This window comes from Leucopleurus acutus (genome assembly GCF_964270905.1).
Source record: "Leucopleurus acutus genome assembly, chromosome: 6".
Lineage (NCBI taxonomy): Eukaryota > Metazoa > Chordata > Mammalia > Artiodactyla > Delphinidae > Leucopleurus > Leucopleurus acutus.
This window is the reverse complement of record NC_139149.1, coordinates 78,460,855-78,481,924: the sequence shown is the minus strand read 5'-3', so window position 1 is coordinate 78,481,924 and position 21,070 is coordinate 78,460,855. Positions and strand designations below refer to the sequence as shown.

Genomic DNA, 21,070 nt, shown 5'->3' with positions numbered 1-21,070 from the left:
ATTTGCAGAATTATGTGTTAATGCAGTGAATTGTTATATAGAAGATGCACTCTTCAAAGTTGCCTTATTTTGTATGCAAATATTAAATGACTTTCTGTGACTTAATTTATTTATCAAATGAATGTCAGTAACATATGTCCTTATATATAAATTTAGACTTACATAGATGCAAATGAGTTATGGAAGTAAATTATACATGTTCCATTGATTTTATAGAAAAAAACAGATATATAAATATATACCCAAAATGGTGGCTTAGTAATTGTCACATAAATTGGGTATTTGACAGAAACAGAACTAGGAGAGAGTTTCATATGCCAAGGCACTGCACAGCACTGTTATGCTTGAGAAACACCAAAGCAACTTAATTCTAGCCACATACCACTGCATCATACATCTTAATCATTTAAAAACTCCTGTTTACCCTTATATAGTAAATATTCAAAGCCTGATGTAAACATAAGTAAGAATCAATGAAGTTTCATTATTTACTTCTTGTTTGCTTTCAGTGAGTCCACATGATTAAATGAGTGGAAAGGCAAATAACTAATACAAATATATAATAACTGTAGTAATATTACTAGAGCCTTCCTCTGTCTACGTAAAATTCCAATCTTAAGATGTGTGTGTGTGTGTCTGTGTGAGTTTGAACATGCATGTATACAGATATTAAGTTTTGCAGGGAGAGAGACCTGGAGTTTGAATCCTTTCTCTCCCATTCTAGCTGCATGCACTTGGTAAATTCAACATACTGAAAACCACAATTTCCACATCTTTAAAAAAGGATGATGATCGTTACTTCAAAGCATTGCAGAATATCCTCCCAACAAACATATTTTGTACTGGAACCAGCTCACACTGGCATGCAAAAGCCACACATATGCATCTTCTTTCAACTCCTGTTCAGTGACATCACATTGACAGCTTGAAAGCAGACTTGGTGGTAGTATTCACACCATGAAAACCACCAAGACATATCACCTCCCTCTGCCTAGAAGCAGTTTTCATGGCACACAACTGAATGGCATATTATATGTACACAATGAATAGTAGTTCTGTAATCATTATTAAACCATTTAATTCTGGGTTAATTTATAAATTATAAATATATATGAACATCTAAGAGACTTTGAGGGAAAGTAGCCCTAATTTAAGGTTTGAAGACCAGTAATATATAGCAATAATGATAACAACAAAAATTTAGAAATCCTAAATTTCTAAGTTAAATAACCTTCAGTGGCTCTCTCAACATACAGACATATTTATGTAGAATTAGACAATTTTCCTAGAACTTTGTGATTAATATAATTTATTGCATTGTTGCCACTGGTTTACTGTATCTATCTATGCTTTCTTTTGGAATTCAGAGAGCTGTTTGTGCTTTCGTCTTTCATGTATAGTTTGTTAGGTGTATGCATCTGCCCTTGGAGTCCACGACTTATGCTACCCTAAAAATAAAATTCTCTAAGTTCTTAAAACGCAAAATAAAGTGTAATTTAATGTCACATTAGACTGATTTTTCTTCTGGACAAGAATGCAAAGTGAATCAATTTCTGTTGTTGACATTGACAGGGCAATACCCTAGATTCCCATTAAGTCCAATCCTATAATGGTGGTAACAAATTTTTTTAGCTTTGCTTTTTATCATGCTGTGAATTTCAATAGAAATACTGATTCAAAATTTCCTTAATGGATTTTTTTCCTACAGTATGTGCTTTTACTTATGAGTGGGTAACTCTATATACTAGCTTGCAAAAATGGATAAAATATTGTAGATTGTTGTTATTATTTCCATGAAGAATTGTATGAATTGTTCTTGGAGGTAGAATCAGAAGTGCAGTGAAAGTGCACAAAAGAACAGATAAATCAAGGAGAATATATAGGACTGTGGAAAGTAACATCCATTCTTATGAAAAGAAATGCATACCTTTCTCTGGTGATTCTTCTCTGTTGTTAAAAAGTAAGTTGCTGATATCCATGCATGCTTACCATAAGATGTCTTTCTTATACATACTCTTTCCTTGGGCACTTTTGTTGTTTTTCTATATTCTCCACAATGTGGGAATCAGTTGTTAGCTTTAAATGAAAAGTTTAAAATGGTAACGTTAATTTGTGTGTCTATATATGTAAGAGCTTGGATCTGCAATAAAAATTGCTGTTATGGCAAATAGGTGGTACAATATAAGGGAACATTTTAATCTAAAAAATTAATTACAAAGCATTTTGGAAAAATTTTAAATTATATTTTGATAACCACATTTGACCTCTGATCATAAAACTTCAGAGTAGGAGAGTACCTCTATCTCAGTGAAAACTATTGAAATAAATGTCAAGCTGAATTCAGGCTTTGAGACCATTTCATTTGCTGTGAGTTAATTAATCTAGTTAATTGTCAAGTAAAGGAGTTATTATATGTTTCACTGTTTGATCTTGAAGTAAAAATCATATAAACATTTCTGCTTCCATACTGGTAGAGAAACTAACACTGGATTAGCCCTTCCACCATAAACAACTAAAAAATGGACAAAATATACAAAAAGTACTAATTTTATACATTGCCTAAAAGGGAGCACAGGTTTGAAATTTTAATGTGTAATATGGAAAGCAGATCACTGTTTGCCAATAGCTAGAGGAGAGGGAGAGGATTGGCTTCATAGGGTTACAAGAGAATTTTGTAGGGAGATGAACATGTTCTGTGTCACTTTGTTGGTTGTTGTACAACTGTTTACATTAGCTACAACTGAATGAATTATACACACAAAACTGGTGAATTTTATTTCATGTAAATTACACCTTGACAAAATAATTAAAAGAATTGATCATAGACCTAAAAATAAAAAGTCAAACCTATATCATATCTAGAATAATTTTTTTGAATATATCATACTGGTTCTTCAATAACAGAGTTTTGTTAGATATCACAAATAGACACAAATGCACTCTAGGTAAAAAGAAAAAAATAAGTAGAATCTCATCACAATAGTGGAAATATTTTCCACTGTTCCAAATATATATATTTTTTTATTTTTCTACTTTTACTTTTTTGTTGTTTTTGTGGTTTTTTTCTTGTTTTTGTTCTTTGTTTTTTATTTATTTTTTGATTATTTTTATGTGTATATTTTAAGCATGTGATAAAAAGAATATTGCAACAAAATACATCATAATTTAATTTCTTAAATTATTTAGAGAAAATCTTAAAAAACAGCTAAAGTAAATTAAACATTTCACAGAGAAAAGCAAAGAACAATTACAGAAGACTTTTCATCAAAAACTGCAAAAGACAGTTACAAATTTAAATTACAAAAAGGAAAAACAAACAGAGAGGGACAGCCTTATCACTGTTAAATTCTATAGCTAGCAAAAATACCTTTAAAAAGTGATGGAAAAATAGACTTTTTTCAGACATATATAAAGCAAAACAATTAATCACCAGAAGACCTGAACTACAAGAGATGTTAAAGAAAGTCCTCAGTAGAAAGAAAAACTCACTCAGATGGAAGCCTGAATCTACATAAAGGAGTAAAACTCACTGAGAAAAGGTAAATATGTGGACAAGTATAAATGACTTGTCATTTTGAACATTATCTTCAGGGACTTCCCTGACAGTCTAGTGGTTAAGACTCCATGCTTCCACTGCAGTGAGCGTGGGTTCAATCCCTGGTTGGGGAACTAAGGTCCCAAATGCTGCATGGTGCAGCCAAAACAAAAATAAATAAAAAAGACAACAATCTTCAAAGTCAACAATTAAAAAACAAATATTAACAATATATTGGGAGGTTTACAACATATGTAGAAGTAAAACATCTGACAACAATAGCAAAAAAGCTACTAGGGCAAAATAAATGTCCTATAAGAACAGAACATAAGGTTCTTACAGCATATGTAATATATTAGTTGAAAACAGAGTGTGATAAGTTAAAGTCATATAAATGTCAACTCTAAAACAACTATTGTTTTCAATAATTAAAAACCAACAAAGGAAGATGACAGAAATATATGGAAAAGAGAAAAACAACAGATGGAATAAGAGAAAACAAATAATAAATGATAAATTTAAGCTCAATTATATATTATATATGAGATATATAAAATTACATAATTCTATTAAATGTAAATTATCTAAACACCCCAATTAAATGGCAAAGATTTTCAGATTATACATAAAAAAGCGAGACTCCATGATACACTGCCTATACATAATCCACTTTAAACATAAATATACAAATAAGATACATACATAAGGATAAATATGATACAGCATTCTAACACTAAACAAAATGCTAAAATGAATATATTAATATTAGACAAAAAGCCAAAACACATTAGCTGGGATAAAAATGGAAATTTTATGCTGATAAAATGTCAATTCTTTATGGTGACCTAACAATCCTAAATGTTTTTACACCAAATTAAAGAAATCCACAATACATGAAACAAAAACTGATAGAACTACAAGAAGAAATAGACTCATTCACAACTTTAGTCAGAGGTTTCAACATTCCTCTCTGTTTCTATTTTTATCGCATGTGCATTAATTTTTTTTTTTTTTTTCTTTTTGTGGTACGCGGGCCTCTCACTGTTGTGGCCTCTCCCGTGCAGAGCACAGGCTCCGGACGCGCAGGCTCAGCAGCCATGGCTCACGGGCCTAGCCGCTCCGCGGCATGTGGGATCCTCCCGGATCGGGGCATGAACCCGTGTCCCCTGCATCGGCAGGCGGACTCTCAACCACTGCGCCACCAGGGAAGCCCGTGTATTAATTTTTAAAACTATTTCATGGGCAAAAGAGAAATAAGGTTACCTGTTAGAAATTATCTGTTATGTTATAGATAATATCTATAAAATTTGATGTTTATATTATTTAACTTATCTATATTTTCTTTATTGTTGTCTTTTCTGCCGAATTTGGAAGAAGAATATTAAAATTTAGACATATAATTATAGTTAATTTTAGCAAATTCTATTAAGCTCATTCTAAATTATTAGAATCTTCATGTTTGCAATATTATGAAACAGTTGAGAAATAAGTGACAAGCCACATGAAGCTAGTACATATAATACACTGCTTTTATTACTGTTGAAGGGCTAAGGTAAGAGTAGATCTTGGTGAGAAAGCCAAATTGGACTGTTTACAGAGCTCCACAGAACAGCAGTGTCAGGCTAGAGAAGATGTCCCTCTACCAAAAAACAAATCTGCTCCTGGAGGGAAGAGAGCAAAATGTGGGTTTTCTGTGAGTAGATAGTCTCCACGAGGCATAAGAATAGAGCTGAGTGAGCAGGCTTGTTCTTCTATTGCCAAATTTGCAAGCCAGACAAGTCATAACACCTTTCCTAAAACAGAATTAAGAAAAGGGGCAGAAAGAGGTTGGAAGTGTTACACTAATTAGCTTCATCAGCCTGAAGGTAAACATCAACAATAAGTGTGATGTACTTTCTATTTGAATGGATTTTTCAAAATGTCTACCATTAAAATATCACTCAAAATTGGAGCACTTTTCCATTATCAAAATATTTTAAAATATGATAATTAGTATTAGGAGTTAGCTAAGTAACCCAAATCAGGTTGCCATACTCAATTTGTGTTTATACAATAAAATATTCCTCAAAAATTTCTGAATATATCTAATTCAAATAAACTGCTAGAAACACCATCTAGAAATACAGATGTCAATCACAGATGTTTTAGTTTTCCATAAAATATTCAAAAAAAGGTACACGTGTTGAGTCAGTAAAATGTCTTTCAAACAAATATCTACTGGGAGTTTTTGTAACAGTCTTTCTATAAACAGAGCATGCTTTGGAAAGTAATCATTTTAGTATATTAATCAGTAAAGTGTCTGTGACATTTTGACGAGATTTAATTTGGAGTGTAATATGCATAATATCAGCAAGATTCCCCCAGACACACAGAAAAATATAGTAAATCAAATTTCCCTTTTAACCAAATGTATTGGAAAATAGTAGAGCATCAATATGTAACCTCCCTTGAAACCCAAGGTGAATACTTAAAAAACTAAAAGGGAAACATGAGGAAAACCATTGTGAAGACAGAAGCATCTTAGCATGATCATTCTATGAAAAACTGAACTAAAGACAAAACATAGGTTCCAAAGATTCCTATGAAATCCTGGAGGGTTGCCTTTTACATACTATCAGTCATTGGCATTTGCCCTCTCATCATTGTCTGGTCTGTATTCCACAATGGAGCAGTGGCCATTCTTTGAAACACTCAAACCCACCAAAATAACCCAATGCCTTATGTTTTTACTGTGTTACCATCAGTTTTCAAAGATGATATTTAACTATGTTAAGGGTCAAACTAAGCAGACAAAAAACGCCTGGCAGTTTTGTTGAAAATAATTGGAATGGAAAAAGATAGAGATGGAAATGAACCAAGTATTCAAAACTGATAAGGCTAAATGGGAAACACAATAAAAATCATAGAGAACAAAAAAAGTAAATGCGCTCTTTTAATATGTGAGACATAAAAAGGTTGCTTGTTGAGAAGGTTAAAACATGACAAACCTGATATACAGGGAACATAATCACCGACTTTTTATTCAATTGAGAAAAATAAAGAATTCTGTGATTAACTTTTCTTTTTGTCATAAGACTATACACCCACACCCACACCCACATACACACACATATACATACATATTATATGTATGTGTGTGTATATATATATAGTATATGTGTGTACACACATTCATCGTTGCCCAAATTTTATTAACCATTGATTTTACTTGAAAGAGCAGAATTCTTTATATATCCTGGCAATTTAATAAACTATTGAATTTTTTAAATCTACAGTGATATCAAAATATTTTGGTAATGTAATTCCTTTTAAAATGGAAACCTCACTCCTCCTCAGCTGGAACTTGAACCCAGCCACACCTCAGATTGGACTTGAACCCACAATCCCTGACTTAGGAAGGGACTTGAACCCACTGTCTTTTAATTAAAACTGCTCACCTGGTGTCAGGACTTACTGAAGCTCAAGTTCTTTTGTCTCAGCACAAAAAGAATTCAGTGTGAGACAAAGTGATAAGCAAAGAGTGAATTTATTAGCATAGGAAGCTTGTAAGAGATACAAGCAGGCAGACAAGGGAGCAAAGCCCTGAGAACAAAGAGAGCTGCATTTTTATAATTAAAGAGAAAGTGGGGAAGGGAGAAGACCACCTTCTTCCTCCCTCTTAGGTAGACGTCAAGGCTTACATCATTAGTTCCTCCTTTAACTCTATATAGTCGAATAGGGACTGTTATGGCACTATTTAAATCATATGTGTATTAGTAAAAGGTGGTAGCATATACTAAAATATGGTAATTCATCTGAAGTTTCAGCATAATGGACCCTTTCACCTAGTTTCTTTCCCCTTTTACCTATTATCCTGTTTTGGCTACATGCAAGAATGCAATTTTTCTTAGGGTCTGTTATCTTATAGACCTGCCAAGGCCAAATGCAGTTCTTGTATCTATTTTTCTGCAGTAGTAGGCTAAGTAAGTGTGTTTAGTTTCAGAGTATTCTGATTGTTGCTTAGCTGCCAGATGTTCTGGGCATTTTCTGGTTGGTGTCTAGCTTATGGTCATCTCCTAAAGTCCCTCTACATCTATCTCCCCCTCGTGGGGTTTCTAGCTGTGTAACTATCTTATTCTATCTCTATCAAAATCATCTTTCTATTAAGAAATTACTATATCAATATAAAAATTGTCCCATTAAAAATATTTTAATGCATTTATTTCCATCAGGATATCAATTGCAGTTAGATAACAGTATTATTGACTGAATAGTATAGATTGAGCAAAAAGTGTTCAATCATTTCTTTTGCCATCACAGGTAACTTTAAACATAATGTTATATTTTGAAGCCAGACAAAAGTGGGTGAGGCAATATTTACTTGATTTCTCACAATTGAAACAATATGAATTCTTGAGCCCAGCACTAGTTTGAATGATACTGGGGGCCACCTTTCAAAGTTTTGATTATAGTTTGAAGGAGCCATCTCCATGCTGGAATTAGGTTCTAGGCAAAGGAACTGCATATTATTCATTATGTATTTATTCTGAGACCTTTAGCTGTACAATAAATAGAACTTTTATTCATTGAAACATAAATTCAGTTTTGCCATTTTGGCCACTATTGCTTAATCGTGGTCCAAATAATCAATCATATACCAATCATTAATAATATTTAATACCTGTTATGGACTGAATTATGTCCCTCCAAAATGTGTATGCAGGAGCCCTAACCCTCAATGTGATTGTATTTGTAAATAGGACCTTTAAAAATTTCAATACAGTTAAATGAAGTCATAGTATGTCCTTAGAAGAAGAGGGAGAAACACTAGGGATGCTCACACATAGAGAAAAGGCTGTGTGAGTACTCAGTGAGAACATGGCATCTTCAAGCTAAGGAGAGAGGCCTTAGGAGAAACCAAATCTGCTGACATCTTGATCTTAAACTTTCAGCCTCCAGAACTGTGAGAAAATTAACTTCTGTTGTTTAAACCTCCTAGTCTGTGGTATTTTGTATGGCAGCCCTAGCAAACTAATGCAATAATACCTACAGGTACATTTATCTTGATTAATTGATTTAATCTTCAGTGCATTCATATTAATGGATGTACTAAAATTAATCACAGATAAAATTATCTATTATATAGATAAGTAAAACAAGACAGAAATGTTAAGTAAATCCCCCCAGTGCATGCTGGTAGTAAACGACTTATGTAGTACAAAGAATGCAAATGCTTGGACTCCAGGACGCTTGAGATTACCATTTCACTATGACTTTTCTCTGGAGCTAGCAATCTATGTATATTTCAATTAATCTAATATCCATTCACTCATCTATCCATTCACCAACCTACCTATTCACCTACATTTTTAATCTGAATATTCAAAACATTCTATATTTCATTTTGGAATTTTTGGGTATTTAAACTGCATGCCATGTATAAATAGGTAAAATTCAATAATGCAGTTTTTGAGAAAGAACTATGACATAAATAAATTCTTTTTTATTTGCATTTTATTTTATTTATTTTTATACAGCAGGTTCTTATTAGTTATCTATTTTATACATATTAGTGTATATATGTCAATCCCAATCTCCCAATTCATCCCACCACCACCACCCCCCTCACTTTCCCCCCTTGGTGTCCATACGTTTGTTCTCTACATCTGTGTCTCTATTTCTGCCTTGCAAACCAGTTCATCTGTACCATTTTTCTAGATTCCACATGTATGCATTAATATATGATATTTGTTTTTCTCTTTCTGACTTACTTCACTCTGTATGACAGTCTCTAGGTCCATCCATGTCTCTACAAATGACCCAATTTCATTCCTTCTTATGGCTGAGTAATATTCCATTGTACATATGTACCACATCTTCTTTATCCATTCGTCTGTCGATGGGCATTTAGGTTGCTTCCATGACCTGGCTATTGTGAATAGTGCTGCAATGAACATTGGGGTGCATGTGTGACATAAATAAATTCTTATTTAAAAAATCAGTTGAAATCTTTTATCCTTATGTGGTGCTTTTGGGTTATGCATAATTATGGCACAATCAGAAATTCATATTTTTGAAGCATATTAATTGAAAAACCCTGCAAGTAGTCATGCAACTAGAAATAGGAACTGTGTTCTCAGTGGTTCAAGGGATGTGAAACCCTGAAAGATAGTTACCCTGATGAATGTTTACATAATCATTCACAGTTACCATCCCTGTGGATTTAACTCCTGATGGATTTTGAAAATTATTTTCAAGTTCTTTTGGATGACCAACGCTCCAAATATTCTGTCATTGCCTACACTTGTGTCATTCTGTATTGAAACTTGATGAAAACCAATTATCTAGACAAGTTGGTACCTGTTCAATAACTTTTCATTGATTCCTTATAACAGATGTCATCTTTTGATCATATTTAAATGTGTCTCTTCAAAAGAACCATTTTAAGATTCAATCTATGTATATTTCCAATATTCAATTAGAATTTTAGGATATCATTAATAGATTGCAAAATAGTTAGTGCAAAGGGAAATTTGTATAAGATCATCTAACCCTTGTCATGGTTCTGAGCATTTTAAAGCATGATTGAATTTAAATAAAACATTAGTAAATTTTGATTTAGATATGTAAATTGACTTAGCTCTAAAACAGTCTATATAATAAAATGCATAGATTCTACATTTTACAAATATTCACACAATATGTAAATTATAACTGGCCTATTTAAGCTTAAGTGAACCACAGAAAATATATTGAAATAGAAATACTTCCATTATTTTCTGTTATAAGAACCAAAAGATCATATTTTGACATATTCTTTTTTTTTTTTTTTTTTTCGGTACGCGGGCCTCTCACTGTTGTGGCCTCTCCCGTGCAGAGCACAGGCTCCGGACGCGCAGGCTCAGTGGCCATGGCTCACGGGCCTAGCCGCTCCGCGGCATGTGGGATCTTCCTGGACCGGGGCACGAACCTGTGTCCCCTGCATTGGCAGGCGGACTCTCAACCACAGCACCACCAGGGAAGCCCTTTATCTATAATTTTAACTGAAGCTCTAAATGCTATAAGAGAGTCGCTGAAGTTCTTTAAGATGTAACAGAAATGAAGGCCATGAAATTAAGTTGGAGTAAATATTTTTTCAAATGTGGTCACATATAGAGTCCATCCAATTAACAGAGGCAGTAATTTAGGTAGATACTCAAGCTCCAAGAGTCAAAGTGAAGACCTATAATCTGGTAATTGAGTCCTGCAAAATCGTTCTGTACCCTAGATCATCAGAAAGATAGTAGATGACTTCGGTTTTCCAAAATTAGAAACAAGCTGAAAATCTGGTAAGCTTGGTGTCAGAAGAAATAAAAGGCCCAAGTAGGTGACAGCAATGAGGGAACAGAAATTCAAGATCTTCTGTCATTAAGACAACACAACAACCATTAGAAATACCAGTGTGAGCCTACTGTGAGTCCAGGACATGTTGACCCTCTGGGCACATGTATACTTTCTGTAACCCCATTTTCTCTAGCCTTTGCCAATTCTATCATTCTATCACGCTTATATTAAAAATATTAAGAAAAATGTCACTAGCTCACGCCCTTGTATGCATAATTCAAGACTTGAGCCCACTGGAAAAACCCTCTTTTTCTCAGCCCACATTTTCAGGTTACATGTATTTTCTAACATGTTCACTTTCTTCTTTGCAAACACCTCTTCACGTTTCTTGCTCTCTGCTCCTGGAAAAATTTCATAAAGGCAATACTTCCCAATTGCATCTGCTGCTGCCCTTTCCTGGTGTACCCATTTCTGCAAATCTTGTAAGCCCAAGTGGTGCTGAAATTCTCCTTTATCCCCCTTGTGTCATAGTTTTTCACTCTTACAAGCTACAACCTATTTCCTTCTTCTCTTAATTCAAGAGTAACACTTTTGTTCTTTCTTCAAGTCTTACTCTCTACCATGTAAGAGGTTATATGAGTACCTTTTAACTTTTTATTTTTTAATTCTAACATCATTTCAGATATACAGAAAGTTGCAAGAATAAATACAAAAATTCTCGTATAGTCTTCACCCAGATTCTTCCCTCATCTCTCTCTCTCTCTCTCTTTCTCATGAGAATAAGTTACTGATATTATGTCCCTTTCTCTGTAAATATTTCATTGAATATAGCACACTTAACAACACTAGGAAATTAACACTGATACAGCATTATTCTCTAATTTGAAGACATTATTCAGATTTTGACAATTTTCCCAATAATGCAATTTATATGACAGAAAATGCCGAAAATCCTGGATCATGCCTTGCATTCAGTTGTCACGTCTCTTGAGTCTCTTTTATTTTGGGAGATTAACTTTTTGTTTTTAATTTTATTTTTTAGAGAACAATAATTTTGCATAAAATGCATCTCTCTTTGGAATTTCTGATATGTCCAGGTTATAGATGTTTTTATTTGTCAGGAACACCACAGAAGCAATATCGTGCTATTCTCAATGTCTTATGTCAGTTAGCATATGTTATTGAAATGTTTCATGATTCATTATGTTAACTTGATCACTTTATGAAGTTGTTCCTGCCAATTTTTTTCACTATCTTGTAAGGAGTTATATTGAGATCGTATAAATATTTTGTGACACCTCAAAATATCACTCACTTCTTTTAGTATCCATTGATGGGTCTTGCCTCAATTAATGTTGATAGTTGTTAAATGGTGACTTTTTGGATCTCTGCATTCCTTTCTTATTTATTACTTGAGTCTCTACTATAAGAAAGGGCTTTCCATATAAATATAGATATATAAACTATTAAATATGGCATAATAGTAAGTTAATTCATTTAAGAAGCTATAATGCTTTACTATCATTATTTAATTCGATGCTGAATTGCATCATATTTAGCCATGGGAGTTCCTCAAGTTGGCTTCTGTGTCCTTTTTGTGTGTCTCAATTTTGAGTACTTGCTTTCAGAAACAAGATCATCCAAGTTCATCTTGTATTGTTCCTGCTCCAGCCTGGAATCAGACATTTCTCCAAATAATTCTAGTTCCTATTAGTGGAGAGAGAGTATTTAGAAACCAGGATCTGGCTCTGGGTTTGTGATTGTTACTTGATTGCCTTGTCTTCTAGCACCTCTCAGACAACAGAACGAGAAGTAAGATCTCATGAACTTCAGCAAATCCAATTATAAATTGGATTTTCTTTGTCACTCTTCCATATCAACCACTTTTCCTTGGGCACCTTTTACTTCTTTACTTTATTTCTATTCTCTTCTTAATATTCCTGCTTTTCTTTTAAGACCCTTTAAAAGTTTCCATTCCAATTTTTTCTTCCTTGACATATTATCTTCATTCCTGATACAGGTAAGATAAAGCAGAGCCTAAATACCCAGGTATATTTGCAAAAGCTTAGAACATGAAGAAATTATATGATTTCTTCATAAATGATAGGGGATGGATTTAAACCCAGGCATGATGACCCACAGTTAAGCATTTTCTCAGTCTGCTTTAAGAAAAACATTTCAAAACCCAGTCACTCCTATGGGTTTAATAACAAAAAGATGTTGGAGTCCTAAATCTCAGTGCTTGTGAATGTGGCCTTATTTATAAATAGGGTCCTTGAAGATGATCAAGTTAAGACGAGTTCAACAGGGGGAGTTCTAATCCTATATGATTGCATCCTGAAAATAAGGAGGGGATTTGGACATGGAGACAGACATACACACACACACAGACACACACACACACACACACACACACACACACACACAACTCCATATGAAGATGAAGGCAGAGGCCAGGTTGATGCACATACAAGCCAGGAAACACCAAAGAGTGCATGCAAATCACCAGAAACAGATTCTCCCTCACAGGCCTCAGTAGGAACTAAACCTGCAGACACCTTGATCTTGGACTTCTACTCTCCAGAACTGTGAAACAATATCTTTCTGTTGTTTAAGCCACACAGTTTTTGATGCTTTGTTACGGCAGCCCAGCAAATTAATAGAATCACAAAAGTAAGGTGTTATTAAATTTCTACATTATGCTATATTTCTATATAGATCATAAATAGTGTTAAATTTTTCTCTTCCTATTTAACTCATTTGTGAAAGTTAAAAAAAAAAAAGTTGTGTAATTCATTATGTACTTAATGGTCCAGACATTTAAAATACCAAACATTAATACCATGTATTAGAATAAAAGCAAAGTACATCATAAACTAAATAAGAGATTAGAACAGTAGGTCATTATGAGAAATCAGAACATGTTGGACTTAGGTAAAAATAACAACCTCTGGGTTGAACAATTTATACTAAGTAAAGAAGAAGGATTTTAATGACATAATGTAAAAGCTTGTCTAATGGGAAAAACTTGGCAAGCAGAGGGTTTAGAGAGAAGTGCACACCTCAGTTATTTTGAAGGTAAGTGTTTCTAAAGTTATTCTAAAATTTAATTTGGTTTAATTAAGTGAAAGGACTCTTTTGGCTCTGTGTGCATACAGGTGGGAATCAGTGAAAGCTGTTTATTCTTTGGTTCTACACATAAAATTTTCATGGTGAGGTTACTTCTATATTTTAAAGACTTTCATGGTGAGGTTACTTCTATATTTTAAAGACTGCCATACTGTATAAAAGGGGAATAAAAATGTTCTTTAATTCCTAAGGGAATTGCTTTCCTATTCTTTTATTTTTTTTCCAGTTTCAATAAAATATAACACTTTTGGCTTCCAGGATTTAAATCAAAGTTTTTTATGTTGAAAATAAGAAATATTTTCTTAAATTCACTTATAAAAACTGACCTTTGTAAATTTATTTCAATCTTAGAAATCCTAGAGTGCCAATGAATTTGCTGAAAATCTACCAAGGAATGGATTCTGAAAAGATGCGATATATTTATTAACTAAAATGCTTCTCAGTATTATTCTTAGTCATTTCACCTTGGTGAAAATAAGTCTTAGAAAGATTTAATATTTTCATGACAAAATTAACCTAAAGTTATTAAGCCATTTTAGACCCCATGATTCCATGTCTTTCATTCCCTTACTCAAGACTAAACTCTTTTTTTTCTTAGTTACTTGCCAAATATATATTATTCCACTGTTATACAGCTCAAATTTCACTTCTTTTTTTAAGCTTTTCTGGTTACTTTTTCTCCCACCTCCCCAAACAGAGTTCAGTACTCAATCTGAGTGCTTATTTTATCCCTGCCAATACCTTATGTTTGTGTCATAACTATCTGCAAATATGTCTTTCTCCATTGATAAACACGTGTTATTTTAGGGTAAGAAATTTTATTCTGGTTATCTTTTTATTCTTATGATGTATCATAGTGCTGCATGATAGTCTACACAACGATGTTTACTAAGTGAATTAATAAAGTCATGTTTTCGTTACATATTAGCCAAAGGTCACAGGTCATTGTACATACCTCACCCATGAGTTTTGTTATTCCCTGTAGCTAGATGATTTGTACATCTTGGGCTTCCCAGGACAGTCCTGTGCTTTTTGTTTTTAATTAAGACATAGTTGATGTATAATATTACATAAGTTACAGGTGTACAACATAGTGATTCACAATTTTTAAAGGTTATACTCCATTTGTATTATTATAAAATATTGGCTATGTTCCCTGTGTTGTACAATACATCCTTGAGGCTTATTTTATACATAATAGTTTGTACCTCCTTAATCCCCTACCCCTGTCTTTTCCCTCACCCCCTTCCCTCTCCCCACTGGTAATCACTAGTTTGTTCTCTATATCTGTATGTTTCCTTTTTGTTATATTCACTAGTTCTACTTTTTTAGAATCTGCATACAAGTGATATCATACAGTATTTGGCTTTCTCTGTCTGACTTATTTCACTTAGCCTAATATCCTCCAAGTCCATTCATGTTGTTGCAAATGGCAAAATTTCATTCTTTTTTATGGCTAAGTAGTATTCATTGTATACATATATACAATATACAATGTATACATATATACAATATTCTAGGTCTTATTTATCCATGTATCTGTTGACACTTAGGTTGCTTCCATACCTTGGTGATTGTAAACAATGCTGCTATGAACACTGGGATGAATGTACCTTTTCAAATTAGTGTTTTTGTATTTTTCAGATATATACCCAGAAGTGGAATTGCTGGGTCATGTGGTAGTTCTATTTTGAGTTTTTTGAGAAACTGCCGTACTGTTTTTCACAGTGGCTATGCCAATTTACATTCCCACCAACAATGTACAAGTGTTTTCTCCACATCCTTTCCAACATTTGTTATTTGTGGTCTTTTTGATGATTGCCATTCTGACAGGTGTGAGGTGATATCTCATTGTGGTTTTAATTTTCATTTCTCTGATTAGTAACAATGTGGAGCATCTTTTCATGTGCCTGTTGGCCATCTGTATGTTTTCTTTGAAAAAATGTCAATTCAGGACTTCTGCCCATTTTTTAATCGAGTTGACTGGGTTTTCTTGATATTGACTTGTATGAGTTGTTCATATATTTTGGATATCAACCCTTCATTGGTCATATCATTAGCAAATATTTTCTCCCATTCAGTAGGTTGTCTTTTTTGTTTTGTTGATAATTTCCTTTGCAGGACAGTGCTGGTTTATACCTATTATCCTGGCATCCTGTCTGGCTTAGGCTTTTTCCAGATTTATCATTTTTAAAGGGATTATTAATAATTACTTTAAAGTAAATTGGATAGATTGGGTGGGCCTTCAGTTTGTCTTTCTGCTTTAAGCCATGGTTTTATCCAGTTTGAGCCACGCATAGTGTGTGAGACATATTGCAGTGAATCGTGTCCTCCTGTTAACCAGTTATTATATCTGAAAGATGAGCAGCAATTACTCATTTCTCTCTTTCCATCTTCTTCTAAAGAAAACAACTGACACTTGCCTTTCAAGAACAACATGCTGATAAAATCTTGTGTACTCTAACAGAGGCAAGTTGGGAGAGCTAACTTTCTCTGCTATGTGGGGAGTAGGAAGTGTTGGGTGCTGTTGCTTCTGCTGGCCACGTAGTTTACAAATATGGTGCAGTTGGCTGTGCTGTGGCTTTCATATCCAGTGCTTGATCCTTTGAAAAGTCCATGGATAGAAGTGACTTCTGATCAAGCTTGATGCAGTGGCTTAAACAATATTCTAGGTCTTGGTTTTTCTCTGATCTTATCTTGACTTTGTTTTCAGTGAGTAGGAACAACTACCCTCAGACTCTGTTTCTGGTAGCAAGATGGCAGTAGCTCCTAAATTTCTAGTTCAGGAGAAAAAAGAACTACCACTTATAAACTCTCCAAATTTTCTGACATTCATTCAATAGACAGGTTCTGAATTTTCACCATTCAATATTTGCCTGATTTGTCTCATGCATGCTCCTCTTCTGAAAGAACCCAAGGGCAAATTCCCATGGAGACTCTAAAACTGACCTCAAATAATATCTAGAAGGAGAATGGATGTAAGATAGCAAATAAAACTATCTGTGACTCTGAGACCCTGGAATGTACTAGGTGTTCTATAATTATTAGTTTTCCTCTTTTTGCCATAAGTAAGGCCAACTGTGTAGGTATGCTCCCCAAAATCTGCTTACAAAATCAGTTTTAATCTTTCTGAGGTCAAATTTTCAAAAGGGTTTAATTCAAGATCTAAATCCAGGCTTATCCTATTCACCAGATCTAGCATCTAGCTGCCCTTCTGGGTTTCCACAGGCATTATAACAATGCACTACTGTTCACATTTGGAAAAAGAATAGTGTGGCTTTCTTACAAGCTCTTTGAACTTTATTAAAAAAAAAAACTTTGGCATATTTCATCATCTATTAAATAAATATTACATTTTTATATGAGAATTTGTTAAAAGATTAGGGATAACTAGTTGGAAAAGAGGAGAAAAGAAAAAGAAAAATACTATATTATAAAGTAATATCTTATTTTACCCAAGAATGGCAGTTAAATACCTGAATAAAAAAAAATGGAAGAAGCTTATTACCTATAGTGTTTTTGCTTTTCTGGAGACAGATTCAATTGAGAATGATAACCTCAGAAGGATGGTCTGCTGACCCCTAAGTCGAGGCCTGACTTCATTTAAAGTTAGAGAAAACAAGAGTTTGCTGGGAAATGATGGGAGAATGCTACTAGTTTTCTTTCCATAGTTTCCTTTTAATATACTTTTCTTTAATCTTTGGAGAGACATTTTACAGTTCTGCTGCCCGTAAAAGTGATGTTTGAATGTATTCTACAAAAGTTGCAAAGCTGGTAACTCATAAAATATTCCTGAGGTTGGCAAGTTTCACAAGATGAAAGGTTCACACAGCTCTAACAAGTAACTAAAAAGGAGACTGGTGTAGTGGGCACCAGCACAGCCGTTTAAAGTCCCATGTTGGATACTGGACTGCAGTTTGAATTCTTGTCATGGGCCCAAGAAGATAAATATTATCCCCAACATGCTTATCCTTCATTGGTGTTTTTAAGCTTAATTGACCTTACTACAAAATAATTGAAAATATGAATAAAACAACCCTGATTTTTGTCCTTTTTTTTTCCTCAAAAGAAGATGAAAATTCTACAATGAAGAGGATTTTCACATTTATATTTAGCTCGTTTTGCTTAAGCTTGAAAAACACGTCTCTAGTTTCTGCCAGCACTTGTAACCAAGGAGAATGATTACCACATGCAGGTGTCACTGATTGGCTGGAATTGAAAGCTACAGATTGTCCTGGAGGCCTGAACTGATCTCTCTATCCCCTAATCTCCATTTACTTCTGCCAAATGCCATTACAGAGCAGTCAGATCTGTTTTGACCGACAGCATAGCTAACAAGTAGGATCGATGTCAACATATAATTGGTGTTTATGGGGGAAATATATATATATATATATATATATATATATATAAAAAATAGATGAACATTGTCTGAAAATTATATTTCTACAAGTATATATTTTAAAAGATTAGTTATAAACATATTTTAACCAACTAAATGGACCTGCTGTTGAGAATTCTGCTTTCTATTCTAAATTTCCCAAAATACTTTGCAGTGGTACCTTAAGTAAGGAAAGGGGACATATATACACATATATATATAAACAAACAACAACAACAGAAACCCACCTAATGAATAGACACTAAGATTTATGACATAAGGCTATAAAATACTTAAAAATAATTATAAGCCCTTGCAGATAATATATAAAAGCCTTATTCATTAAGTGGACTGTATCCAATTTATTTATAGAACATACAGAAACTCTCTTAATATGTCTTCATATAATCTTTGAGATTAATTGAAGGTTTCAATTCCCTTTTGAAAATATACCAACTGAATAACTGTGGCTAATAAGTGCCTCTCTTTTGCTCCACACCCTCTGCCCTTCTTACTTTACCTAATGAAACCATTGCTAGATGTTGTGTGAGGCCTTAGGATGTCTTTTATGCAAAATGTGGAAAATAAATCAGTAAACTAACTTTCAAAGAAAGGCTTTGTCCCTACATCATAAGGTGCATGCGTATGTTTTAACTTGAAATAAAATTTTTAAGGTATGCGTACATTTTTTGTTTGTATATGGTTCCTACTTTAACCTACTTTTCAATTAACTTACCAAATAATTGTTCCAATCGAGTAAGATAAGATGGCTCTTAAACTATATACTATAGAAGTATTATGAATGCAGCATAAGACATAGAACTTTTAAAATATAATATAGTGATGGCACTGAAAATTATAATTTTATATTTTAAACATGTGTCTTCAATTCCTCTCATTCAGGATTCCTTTAACTTAGAAACTAAATATAAAGAAAATCTCAAGTGCAAATACTAGGAGGGCAGGGGAGATTAACCTTATATTTGCCAAATTTTTAGAGGCAGATTAAAACTTCTACCTATAACTCCCATTGCATCAAATGATACTGTCCTCTCCAGAATTTGATTAACAAAAATTCTATTAAAAATGAATTCCATTGTTTTTGCAAATCCTTCTGTTATGAATGAAGAATAAACCCATCAGAGCTTCAAGTTGGTGAACAAATGAAAGTGCTGGGACAGGTGGGTGCCCAGAGGGTGTGGAAGGTCCACACCCACCTCCCCATATCTTGCGCTATGCATCTCTTCTATTTGTCTGTTCTTTAGTTGTATCCTTTATAATAAACTGGCAAATAGCTCTTCAGATGCTGCATACTTGGCAAGGCACGTCAGTTTGATGTGGGAGTTCCGAAAGAGACCTCAGCTCTCACTGTTAATAGACTCTGTGGCTCTGGTTTCCAGTCCATTGTGAATGGATGTCAGGAAATGTGTGTTAAAGATGCTGAAGTTGTCTTGTGTGGAACAGCCAAAAATATGGCTCCTTACTGTGTCAGAAACGTGCGTTTTAGAGCCAAGTTTTGATCAGATTTCAAGCTGGAAGATTCTTTGCGAGCAGCATTAACAGAGCAGCATCTCCAACTCCCCATGGGAATTACTGCAAAGAATCTTGCTGCAAAACATAAAATTAGCAGAGAAAAATGTAACAAATACACCCTGTAGTCAGAGCAGAGATGGAAAGCTGCTAAAGATGCTGGCTACTTTAATAATGAGATGGTACCAGTTGAGGTAAAGACAAGGACAGGAAAACAATGCAAGTCATGAGCCAGTTTGGTCCCAATGAGCCTGGAGCAGTTAAATAAACTTCCTCCAATTTTCAAGGACGAAGGGACCATCAGTGTAAGGAATGTACCAGAAGTATCTGATGCTTTCATAGCTAGTAAAGATGCTGCTAAAAAGCATAACATTACACTGACAAGAATTGTGAGCTATTTTGTATCTAGATGTGATCTCTCTGTCATAGATATTGGTTTTGTCCCTACCTCCAATGGGGCACTAAAGAAAAGAAGACTGAGTCTTAAGGACGTGGATTTGGTAGAGGTAAATGGAGCTCTTCCTCCCCAGTACTTGGCAGTTGAGAAGAGCTTGGATCTCGACCCAGGTATAACCAATTTAAATGGAAGAGCCATTACTTGGGATCAGCCATTGGGAGGATCTGGATCAAGCATTATTGCACACATGGTTCATGAATTAAGATGTGGAGGTGGAAAATGTGCAGGGGCATAAGCGTGCATTGGAGTTGGCCAAGTTATGACACTCATCATGCAGAGCCCAGCCTGAGAAGAGAAAGGAGCCCACCATGGCCCACAGTTACTTTACTTGGCCAGGCCACATTACAACAGGGGACCTTTAGAGAAGCTGCTAAAACTGGCTATGCCCTGCCACTGAAACAGTGATTGAGTGTGATCAAGGGTTGATGAGGTAAAGATATATTTATCATGAGTTAAGAGCTCAGGCCAGAAATAAGTTTTCTCAAATTTGCACTAAATATGATGTATTTCTGAACTGAAGTTTAATTATAGAAGGCCTTAAAAAAATCGTATTCTGGCCAATGACCACCACACATGCTTTAGATCATATGATTGCAAGGAAATTGAATGTGTTGCCTTAATTTCCAAAAATAAATCGATGAATGAATCCATGAATAAATACCTTTATGAGGAATTCTTAAATTTTCTTATGATTTTCTTTTTACATTTTATACTTTACAATGGAATATTCTATTAA

The 21,070-nt window shown here is 34.0% G+C and overlaps 1 pseudogene across 1 annotated transcript in view; it reads left to right on the top strand.

The window, feature by feature from the left end:
- LOC309963288 (3-ketoacyl-CoA thiolase, mitochondrial-like) overlaps positions 1-20,623 on the top strand; it is a 50,461-nt pseudogene extending 29,838 nt beyond the window's left edge. The window contains exon 2 of the transcript in view: positions 19,613-20,623. The product of the transcript in view is annotated as a 3-ketoacyl-CoA thiolase, mitochondrial-like (transcript). The remainder of the gene's footprint in view (positions 1-19,612) is intronic.
- The last annotated feature ends 447 nt before the right edge of the window (positions 20,624-21,070 follow it).